Consider the following 9,681-nt stretch of genomic DNA (forward strand, 5'->3'; position numbering starts at 1 on the left):
GAGAGAGAGAAAGAAAGAAAGAAAGAAAGAAAGAAAGAAAGAAAGAAAGAAAGAAAGAGAAAGAGAGAGAAAGAAACATGTTCTCACCGTGTGTTCTTTTGTATGCTGAGCCTGAATCTGCAATTCAAAGCAATGGGATCAAGAGGACTGGAAGCAAGAGGTGCAGAGAGGTGCGTGTGATTACATCACCACCCGACTGCTATTCCACTAAAGCTCCCAGCAAAGTGGAGCTGTTGGCTCCTAAGGGCAGTGTATTGCACATCCATGGCATCATCTGATTATACAGTGGCATTTTAGGATTTCCCAGGTAAAGGTATCTGGTTTTGAGACTAGTCTTTTTGCAACACGTCCACTCCACCTCTCCCTGGATATTCTTGCACCTAGCTGCCAGCAATAGAGCAAATGTCCTCTGATGCCTGCAGTGTCATGCCGGTTTGGAGCAAAGGCTCAGAATCTGGGTCAGGGCAGAAATGAAAAGATGCTGACCACAAATCAGTGCTCACCACTGAGCCAGCCTCCTGGTTAAGATACAGTGAAGGGAGGCACCTGACCTTCTGGTTGCAACAGCATGGGGATTAATACTGGGCTGGTGTGTCAACAACAGTACTAAGCTGTTACGTTACAAGCTCTTGTTGGCCATGCAATATATCTCTTTTTGAATTTGGATAGCTGAGGAGGCAGCCCAGTGCCCTCTGCCCCTTAATCCACTTTTGTTTCCAGTGCAGATCCAGGGAGGAACAGCAGCAGCCTTTGTAATATACTGCCATGATGCTGACAGGTCAAACAGCACCATGATCATAAACCACTTCTTTCCAGGGTAAGGCCAAGGTGTGCAAAAATCGATTTTCCTGCTTTGTATGCTTCCAGGAGCCTTCACTAATTGCACTCTGTTACTCATGGGCCATTGCATTAACCCTGGCTTTCTAAAGGGCCCCACCAGAATCACTGCAGACATAAAACCAGCAGACTATACCCTATTATGTATTGTACATCATGTTGCAGAGGTTATGAGAGTAAGAAGGTCCTCCCTGCTGCATTCTGGGTCAAGCCAAAACCTTGGTGGAGAAGGTGAAGGGAGGATGATTTCTTTTTCCCTAAGGAAAGGTGGGCATGGTACGGCTTTCCCAAATTAAGGGTGGGGTGGGCAGTGGGCAAAAGGGGCAACAAGCAAGGAACACACTGAGAAGCATGCGAGAGAAGAAGGAGGCCTGACATGGAGGCAGGCTTACTGCCAAGCCTTAGTGGGGTATTTTTGGCTCAGGAAGGTACTGAAAGTTGAACAAGGACTGGAGAAATGTGCCTACCTTTCCAGGACCCAGTGGATAGAAGGAAGGTTGTTTACCAGCCTTTCTAGTTCATCTTTTTCAGTCACTCTACCTAAATTTTCCCCATTGAAATAATTTACCTATTAGTTATATGTTTTATTAAGACCTGATTCTATGAGAATCTGGGATAGTCTTGTGTCTTCTGTGTGATGGATCCAGCTGGAAGAGAGAGGAGATCAGAAGGTCTGCCTCAGGTCTCTAGTCTGTTTTGGACACACACAACCTGGAAAGTGTGGTGTGTTCAGTAGGGGAGGTGTTTGCTATTATCAGCATCACTTGAATAAAGAGAATACCCGCAGGGATGATGCCCTACATATGCTCACAGGGCTTCAGGGCTGCTTGTAAACTTAGGTCCCCAGTCCCTTGAATATCTTTCTGGACCACCACTGCAGTGCCATCTAAATGTCTCACCTGGGGACCTTTTCTGTGGTGTCACAGCTTAGTAACTCACTTGTTCCTGGGCAGGTCTCACCCTGGTGAGGATCCAGAAGCTTCCAGCCGAGACTGAAGGAAGCTCTGGACCCGCACACCAATTTTTCCGCAACCATAAAACAAGTCACACATTCTCAGCCCAGATAGCTAAACTAGAGCATTCTTTATGTTTAATCCTCACCAGAAGCCACAGAAAATCCAATACAACCTATGATAAATTACAGACTTCAGATGGAAGACCAAAAAGGTGCATTCTTATCACTGTGCACCTGCCTTTTCCAGCACATGCCTGATTTGGACTCAAAACTCAGTATTTCTTCCAAAAAGTAGCTTTTAACCTAAGATATGGCATGGCTCTGCTCTCCAGAGCAAGTGATTACTATTATAAACTTGAAGGGTTACTAAAAAAGTAAGCATGAAGAATTTCTGTGAAAATTTTCTTGGCCATTGGTAAAAAGTTTGCTTTAATTGGCTGTGAGTGCTGTTTCAGAAGCAGGCCAGTCTAACAGCATAAGGCTAGCTACTATCACATCTCCTTTTTGCAACAGATACTTGTACTGCAGCATTGTGAGGATTTAAAAAGGGGGGGGGGGAAAGGGGCAGAGAAGAAACAAGACAAAGAGAGAACAGAATGAAGTGAGTGACATTAGCGACCCATCTGGTCACCTGAGTTCAGAGTGGTTTGAGATTTTGAAGACATTAATACATAGGAGTTCTATACATTAATACATATTGTACATTTAATTCTCTAATACTAGAGAGGGTTGTTTTCCCCTTTCTGTTAGATTGTAAGAAGACATAACCAGACTGTGAGTGCTGGGTCTGACTCTTCATGGGATTTTGTAAGGCTGGGTTAACCAGGAGACCCATGAAATCGGGACCTAGCATTTGGGAGGCAGCCCCTCAACTAATCTGTGCTACTATGTCGCTTAACCTCAAATCTAGAAGAGACATTGAAACCCATAATAAAGCCCCAGGACTGGCAGTCAGGACATGTTACAGACAGGAACGTCACTGTGGTCTAAGCTGTCAAGATACTAACCATGAATAATAGGAAGGGATGGTTGAAGGGAGGAAAGGTAGTAACTTTCAGGGAATAACAACACTTACAGGTTAATCCCTCTCTGCAGGTTAATCCCTCTCTGCGGGTTAATCCATCTCTATGGTCTCCTGGTCATTTAAAGTTCTCCTGCCCTTTCCACAGCATAAGAATGGGGAGCCGTAACTGCTAAGAAATAGAAAATATTTCAGCCTCTGGGATTCTGCCTGATCTGTGTCATTGCCATTAAATGTAAACTGTCCTTAAACAGGCATCTTCAATAGAAAACTACTGAGTGGGAGAGAGGGAGCTGAGACCTCTGTGGCTTGCCTTCTGGTGCTTTCTCTCTTTCAACAGTGCAGATGTTACTTTCCAGTCGGGTTTAAGAGAGAATCCCTACTGTTGAGAAGATTAAGGGATTAAACAGAAAGGGCTCCATTGCAAGAATTTCTCTTCCAGCTGGTGCTCAGTTGGGGTAGAAAGTTTTCTGAGATAGGGAGATACAGATATGTTGTGCATACAGATATATTTGGCTCCTCTGATTAATTCAATGTTAATACAGTGTCACATTTTCCCTTTGGAGAAAATTAGAGCAAGATAGTGCCACATGCTGTCAGTCTTTAGAGGAAATCTGTAGGGACAATTGAAGTCCTGAAATTATTTTTTTCAGGCTTTTAGTTTAGACTCATGGCCCTCCTCCCTTCCCCATGTAATTCTAACATTTTTTCTTTTCGTTTTATCACAAGTGTCAAAATTACAGATCTATGACTGGATAGAGTAGGTGAACTGTGAATTTTTCTCTCTTTTGCTGGGTTAAGCCCTACCTTTCAAGTTATTTTATACATAAAGACATTCAGCTGCCTCTGATCTTCATGAGCTTTCTCTTGGTTTCTTTAGAATACAGAAGTGTAGGGCTCAAGCAATCCAAAGCCCATTGAAGTGAATGGTCTGTAAAGATTAGAATGCCTCTTTCTTACCATGTCTTTTTTGGGGGCAGAGAGTGTGGCACAGAAGGCTGGGTGTATTGGGGAGGAAGAACTTTCCTCTTCGTCAGCTGTTACCAGATTGCTAATGCACTTTAAAGGTGGTTTGAACTTAAAAAACTCACCTAAAATACAGAAACATCTCGTTTTGTATTACACTGAACAGGCACCCCGTGCAGTTAAGAAAGGTGTAAGAACAAACCACCAGCTGGATTGACTAATCCCTGCTATGTGGGAAAACGTGCAGCTCATTGCTGGCTTTTTGGCACAGCATTTTCTTCCCATATTCCTTGCTCTACATTATTTCTACCATGTTCCTTCTTCGGATTCACCTTTTTCCCTTCCTTCCACTTTCTTTCTAGAGGGTCTGATCAAGGAAGCCTGTTAAGGGCATTGCCAGGTTCCAGATCCAGTTTAAACGTGATTATTACTGTGGACACACCAATAACCTAATCAGTCTTCTTCCTCCATCAGACTCACATTCCCCCTATGGTTGTTTTACCTCATAAATCTGATTTACTGGGGTAGGAAACTTCAGAATTGCAAAGTTTGTCTGCAAATGAAACCGAATGAATTCCCATCTTTTCTAAGTGCCTTGAAGGGGAATTATAAAGGCTGGTCCAGTCTCTTCTAAATTACTTATATGATTACAGGGGCAGTAGTCAGGACAAAGAGAAAAGATATCACATATTCTCTGTACAAGTCACCCTTTATTTCATAATTGAAAAAGGAATCACCAGCACAGAAATTTCTTTCTATTTTCCTGGTAACCACAACAAAGACCTTACAGATTCAAGGTACATGGGTTCATATAACTTGAACTGGGCATGATTTAAACCAAGAAAAGGAGGGACATTCTCAGTTCTCCATTGGGTCTTTTTTAGCTGAGGTTTTACCTTTGATTTTGTTTGTTTGATTGATAGTTTTGGGGGTTTTAAATGAAAATCAGCAGAGTTACAGCGCCATTAATACTCGCATGTTTGTTGATACCATCCATGCTGTTGTGGACAGCAGCAGTGTGAGTTCTTCAGGGACCCGTGGATTCGTATTTCCCCAGCCCCACCCATTACAGCTGTCAAGCAGTAAATGAACTGGTTCCTCATGTTAGTTTAGCATTGGCCTGTGACCTATATTTTCCAGGATGCTTTATCTGCCTCCTTACCAGCACTGTGAGTCCTTCTCAGGGAAGCCCAGCCCTGCTCCTGTGGCTCCCTGTGCGCAGCCCTGGGGCCGCTGCAGCCCCCAGCCAGCTGGAGGGTCCCAGCTGGTGTGCTGCCACCACAGCCCTGCTGGGCTGGTGCTCTGCTCCGCCTGCCCCAGAGCACAGCGCTTGTCGCTCAGGGGGGACTGACACCAGCTATTAGTTGTGATGGACGCACACTTGACTAGTTCTGATAGTGGTATTTTCTTTCAGGCTGTGACATTATTTGAACAGATCACCTTTGTTTAGCACTCACTGTGCTCTCATTTGTCAAACAGTTGTCTTGAAACAATGTGACTGTACAAAGTTCCCAAATATGTCTATGTCTGAAGCAAGTTCTCTGTTTTTCAGTCCTTCAGGTGCCACTAGCAGAAGCCCAAACACTTTTGTGAAAATACAGCTTGGAAATAATTAATTCCCTGCTTGAGCACTCAAGAGGATTTTCCTTATTGCTCCTAACTGCTGGGAGCATGTTCAGCTGCAGCTCAGTCAGAGCTCTGACTGTTCCCTACCTTTTATGACAGCTATTTTTGTTAAATGAAGTTTCTGGAGGGAATATAGTAATACGGGTTAGAGGATTAACCGGGCAGACCCCGGTGTAGGGTATGTTCTTGGTTTCTGGAAAATTGTCCACATTTTCCTCATTTGGCAACCCTGATGGGCAAGCAAGCAAGCTTCAGAGCCATGTTGCAGCAACTGCCAGGGCAAGCAAGTTGGAACCATGTAGAAGTGCAGTCTTGCACACATAGAATCATAGAATCATCAAGGCAGGAAGAGACCTTTAGGATCGTCTGGTCCAACCGTCCACCCAGCACTGCCACTGTAACCCCTAAACCACATTTCCCAGTGCCAGATCCAGATGGCTCTCGAACACCTCCAGGGATGGCAACTCCACCACCACCCTGGGCAACCTATTCCAATGCCTGACCACCCTAAGAGTGAAAAATATTTTTCTAATGTCTAATCTGAACTTCTCCTTCTCAGTTTAAGGCCATTCCCTCTACTCCTGTCACTGCAGACATGGCAGAAGAGACCAGCTCCAAAAACCTCCTTTCAGGGAGTTGCAGAGAGCAGTGAGGTCCCCCCTGAGCCTCTTCTACTTGAAATTAAACAACCCCAGCTCGCTCAGCTGTTCCTCAAAAGACATATTTTCTAGACCTCTCATGAGCCTTGCTGCTCTTTGCTGGACAGGTCCAGATGTAGAGCTCAGTACCCATCAGTGCACGTCTGTGCAGTGCTGAAATGCAGCTCTGCCAATAGTAAGAAGGAGGATGGAAGCAGTCAGAGAATTGCCTGCCAGTGAGTACAATATGTATATTGTGGTGCCACAGTTCAGGAAGGAAACAGCTAACAACCCTTTCAGTAGCACAAAAACAAGATAACATTTTGTTACAGGACATTGTGTATATCAGCAATCACAAACTCAAAGGAGTATTGAGGATATGCAGAATGGAAACCAGCTAAAGGTATCACAATACATTTTCATTCTCAGGCAGGCAATTATCTTCTCACTTTTTAAAGAAATAATGCTTTTGAATGCATCAGCAAGCTGAAAATGAAACGTTTTCAATATCAGAGGGGACAAATTCCTGGTCAAATTGGAAATGTTTGTGTAATTTTTAAAATCTTAAGCTACTCCCACCCCTCTCCCCAAATACCCTTGATTCATTTCAAGTCCAGTAGGAATTTTTTTTTCCTGTTGACTGCTAGAGGGCTGCTAGGGGCTACCTACAGCAACTCAAAGCAGGACTGTCACCAGCAATAAATTAGATAATCTGTGGCTTTGTTTAGGTGAGTTTAGAGATGATTTGTGGCTTTGCTATTAACTGCCAGATGTCTTCGTACTGTGCTGGGGATGGATTCCCACAGAGGTGGGCTCACTTCTTAGAAATAGGGAAAACAGCACATTCTGGTGGGTTGTACTCTGCTTGCTCAGTATGGCTCAGTACAATGTTAACAGTACGTGTGCACACATCAGCAGAGATGATGAACTGTCCAATAAGAGATCTCACCAGATTTTAAAGCTACTGGGCACTAAGAATGTTTGTATTTGTGGTTCCACACCACATCTGAGTGCTGTACTCTACAGAATTATCAAAGAACCTGATTAGTGTAATGAATTTTGGTTCTGTCCAGAAGCTGTAACAAATCAGTTTGATGAGCCAGTATCACCTGAGGAGTATGCAGGCCCATAGTAATTCCTGGCAAAATTAGAGGAAGAAAACTGTCATTGCAGAAAAATAAACTCGCATGCTGAAATGTACACTGCACAGAGAAACTGAGCTTTGTTATTTTACTCAGCAGGATCATGTGGTGATAAAGTGGGATTGCTCTGGCATTTCAGAATTTCTGTTCTGTGTCGTAACACGGTCCTCAAAATGTCAGAGCCTTGAGGAAGTGATGGACTGGTTTCTTAGCAGGAGCAAATCCCCAGAGCTACCCTGGGTGCACTGATTTGCACCATGTGGAGATTCTGTCACAATTTTAGACCACAAAGAAAACAATTAGGGGAACTAAGCATATTAAATTTTAATAAAACCTTTGCTTTTGTAAAACTTATGTATTTCCTTATCTTTACTTATAAAAGGGTGCATTTGTGTAGAGAAAGGTTGGACTTTGCTAACCCCCTTTGCACAAAGCAGCACAAGCCCCTACATGGCTGTGTGTGATTATTACATTAACACATCTCTATGGTTACACCACAGAAACCTTTAAGTGTGAATGCATTTTTTCTTTTAAGTACCAAGATGTTCCTGATGGAAAAAAAATGACCTCTTCTTGGCTCCTGAGATAGAGTCAGGGATGTGATTAATGCTGACTGTATTCCACTGTTTTTCCCTGAAGACTAGCTATTAATATTTTCCAGTGATGTATGTCCTTTCACTTAACCACAAATGGGTGGTCAGCAAGGTATCTCAGCCCATATTTTGTCTTAAAAAATCACTTTCACTGTACCATCACACATATGGCCTTTGACTTAATACCCACAGCCTGATCCCTTCCAAGAATGCGTGAATGGGCACCTCATCCCATCTTACTTTTTCCCCGGTTATCTGCTGTTTAAAGCAGATCCAACAGCCTGTGAAATGGTGGGTATTTTGAGATTTGGTATATTACTGGGTTAACTCATAGTGGCAAGTTGCTGAAAAGCTTTACTCATCGGTTACTATGTGCTCTTTGATGTATGGCCTTGTGAAGCCGGTTTGGTTTGGCTTTATTTTTGGTTCTATCAGTTGTACCATTGGGTTGGCCCAACAAAATAGCTGACATTTTCAGAAGGACCCACCTCTTATTTTCTTTTAAGCAAGCATATTAATAGAGAAGAAAGGTATCCAAGATCCAAAGCCATGCTTTATTATACAGATGTGCACAAATAAATAAAACAACACCCCAAAATGAACCACAACAAGAAAGGGCAGCCGAACAAACCAAGATACTGATGGGTGAGACAAATTAAAATAAAAGGCTTGAAAGAAAAAATGGTTAATAGAAGTTTCCTCACTTTTCACTTTTTTTCTGTCCAGCAACTTTCTTTTTTTTTTCTCAAAGTCTATGAATTCCTTATTGCCCTCTCTAGATTCTTAGGAAAGTTTGCTATCTTCTACAAGTGCAAATCTTTGCTTCCTGCTACAGGCAGTCCTTGTTGTCCACCCAGATACTTCTTCTGCCCTGTGGTGCTGTCCACTCTGTGCTCATGGTCTCTGCCATACTGCATTGCTGCCAAGAAGGAACAAAGTTTCCTTCCTTCCTGTTGCTTCTCCAGGGGTTTCACCTCACCTGACATTCAGGACAAGCCTCTCTCGGCTGCTGCTCACTATCACAGCCTCCTTAGCAGAATATCCTGTCCTCATCCCAAGCACCATCTTGCTTAATGCTGTAGGAACATGCTATGGGAAGAAACTTTTGGCATTGGGCACTAAAAGCATGGGTTTATTACAATTTACTTTTGTTGTCTTCCCAATATCATTCATTATAACAACCTTGATTTCTCTTTAGATTTGATTGCAAGCTGCACAGGAGTGGGGAAATCAGCAGCTGACCAACACCCTGCACAGACAGGATCTTTGCCAGACATCCTGGGGATGTTCTCAGAAGAGATCAGGGCAGTAAAGTGACAGTGGAGGCAGCCATGAGGTAGGATTTATGTGCAAAGGGTTCTAAAGGAGTGAGACCCAGAGTGTTGGCACAAGCAGCCTTGTGGCTTCACAAGTTAATGTCTGCCAGGGCATTTTCTGTCTCAGCTTTCTCTCTTTATATTTAAGCTTTTATATGACTCCATATCTGGAATACAAGTTCTCCAGATGCAGTGTCCCATCATTTTGTCTTGTTACTGACCTTCTGTCTCCTTTCTGCTCATCAATTCCTCATTCTGTGTCCTGGTGCCCAGAAATGGAAGTGTCCTGTTAGAGTCAATTTTAAAATGTATATTTGTCGTGGTTTAGCACAGCTTGGGTTTTAGTTAAGGAGAACTAAGTAAGTAATGGGTTTTTCAAACTAAACCACTACAATATTCTTTTAAAAATTATGTTTTATAATTTACAGTAATCTGAATGCATTTTTTGAGCTCTGCAATGATTGGACCCTCTTAGCACTAACAGATTAGCATCAAGAGCACACTTATATATGAATTAGTATCTAGTCCTCTAATAATATCCCAAACACCCCAGTTCAGTTCTTTAAAAAAATTGGTAAGCCTAAGTG

The sequence above is a fragment of the Coloeus monedula genome (assembly GCF_965178545.1).
Source record: "Coloeus monedula genome assembly, chromosome: 2".
Classification (NCBI taxonomy): domain Eukaryota; kingdom Metazoa; phylum Chordata; class Aves; order Passeriformes; family Corvidae; genus Coloeus; species Coloeus monedula.